Consider the following 2,693-nt stretch of genomic DNA (forward strand, 5'->3'; position numbering starts at 1 on the left):
CCCCATTTGGTTTAATGGCCATCGATGCGATCGGCCCTCACCCGCACACAATGACTCAAAGAGGTTATAAAGACGTGAGCGGGTGGCCGGCGCGTTAAACTTTTGAACCGTCCTCCATTAGGCTAAGAGGAGCCGTCGTCTCTCTCATCCTCCCTTTCCCATCTGCCCTCTCTCTCCTTCTCGCTTGCTTTCCTTCTCACTGCAAGTCAGATTTATGATTCCCAGCCTGGCAGGATCTCAGGCATATATTGATCCTGATGAAAGAGGCTCAATTCATTTGGAGAGAGGAATGGGCCTTTTCAGTAGACTTTACACATCCCATCAAGTGTAGGAGTCGTAGCTGTACTGATGTGGCCACTGGCTTGTCATACACAATACAGACCCCAATGATGTACCTTTGCACATTTTCACAAAATGATTTCTTCAAAATTATACTATTTGGTAAGTTTGCCAAATGTACATGTTTTGCAGATGGTATTTGGTGTGCATTGATTGAAACATGGACCACTCACTGGTGATATCTGGGCTCTTGGTGTTGTTACAATCTTTGTTCCACTATACAGTGTTGCAGTGATTATGTACACTGAACAAAATTATAAACGCAACACTTTTGTTTTTGCCCCCATTTTTCATGAGCTGAACTCAAAGATCTAAGACTTTTTCTGTGTACACAAAAGGCCTATTTCTCTCAAATATTGTTCACAAATCTGTCTAAATCTGTGTTAGTGAGCACTTCTCCTTTGCCAAGATAATCCATCCACCTCACAGGTGAGGCATATCAAGATGCTGATTAGACAACATGATTATTGCACAGGTGTGCCTTAAGCCCCGTTCACACCAAGAGCGATAACTATAAAGATAACTATAAAGATAACGATATTAGCGTGTGAATAATATTTGAAAGAAATAGGCCTTTTGTGTACATAGAAAAAGTCTTAGATCTTTGAGTTCAGCTCATGAAAAATGGGGGCAAAAACAAAAGTGTTGCATTTATAATTTTGTTCAGTGTATTTTTGCAGGCCAACCCAGAAGTTAGCATCACCCTGCTTTCCTGGACAAAGAGCCAATAAGAGTTTTCCATTAGCTTTTGGATTACTGCAGAAAATAGGCTCTATGGCCAACAAAAGACTCTTACACATTTTGTTCAGTAAGATAACATTCACAAATGAAGACACATAATTTAAAGTCTAAATACAATTACCAGAAGTAAAATGCTAAAGTTAAATATATATAAACAAACTATACCACAGTCACATGATTTCAACATCACCACCATTAAGCTTCTAACAACTCTTTCGATATTTATTTAAAAATCTACAAGTTGGAAAATCTGAGTTAGAATATTTAATGACGTCTATTGTCCCTGACAACCTCTCTCTCATTTACCCACTGGTTGGCAACCATCTTTTTCAAGACACATAAAAGCTTAAAAAAATCACAAGTGGGCTATTACTAATGTGTTTTGTATTGTACAATAAAACAAGAAAATACCTTGAGCTTATATTCACCAAAGACCTTATTTCAGGCATTTAACCAAAAACTCATTCAAAAAACCCATTGACTTCAAGACAATGGAACTGGAAATGCAAAAATGCTAACTTATTTCTGGGTTTTGTGACTCATTCCTGCAGCACTCTATTCAATACTGTCTTGCTCATGGGTGTCCAATCCTGTTCCTGGACATCTACCACCCTGCAAAGTCCAGCTCCAACCCTGATAAAACACAATTAACGCTAATTAAGATCATCAGGAGCACTTGATAATTACAGACAGGTGTGTTGAATCAGGGTTGTATCTGAACTGTGCAGGTAGGTAGATCTCCAGGAACAGGATTGAGCACCCCTGAGCTTTCTAATGATGGACTGGCAGCAACCAGTTCAAGTCAAATCTGCAGTGTCATATTATGCAGATCACATCTTGTTGGAAATGACTTTTTAACTGTTGCAAACCTACTGGAATGTGTGAAAGAATTTTGGCACAGACCTTTTGAATTCAGCCCTCTGGTTTCTCCTCTCTGACCTCTGCTGCACGGTGGCTGGCCAGTTACAATTATCACTAAGAGCTTTTCGCTCCTCTTGTGTCAATACACACAATACACTTTTTTTGTGCTGAGCAAAGGCTCTTCTGAAAATGAAACTTGTCAGACACACAAGTTACACACTAGCACTCCTTCGCATGCACGCACACAATTCATCTCATGACAGGTTCATCTTTTTTACTGGAATTGAAATGGAGGGTTGTAGGAAACTTCTACATAGAAGCTTTTGCTTTGCATCACTGATTTCTGATAAGATACAAACGTATATCTGTCAATCACTTTACATGACACTGCCAACAAGAGAACAAAACACAACGTGAAACTCTGCTAAACCTGTTCACACCAAGTTATTATAACAATTGATCTGTTTATGTGTTGCATGTAATGTACAAAACATGAATTCCTTGTTCTAGTTTATAGTGTTTCCTTTCAAAACTGCCCTCTACAGTCTGAAGAATGAAATGACACCTGACATGTTAAAGGGGTCATATGATGCTTTTTTAAAGATCATTATTTGGTGTATTTGGTGTAACAGAATATGTTGACATGCTTTAATGTTCAAAAAACACATTATTTTTCAAATACTGTACATTATTGTAGGTCCTCTATGCCCCGCCTCTCTCAAACGCTTCGTTTTCTACAAAGCCCCCTCCTT

This window comes from Sinocyclocheilus rhinocerous, unplaced genomic scaffold, assembly GCF_001515625.1.
Source record: "Sinocyclocheilus rhinocerous isolate Xijiao unplaced genomic scaffold, SAMN03320098_v1.1 scaffold22, whole genome shotgun sequence".
Taxonomy (NCBI): Eukaryota; Metazoa; Chordata; class Actinopteri; order Cypriniformes; family Cyprinidae; genus Sinocyclocheilus; species Sinocyclocheilus rhinocerous.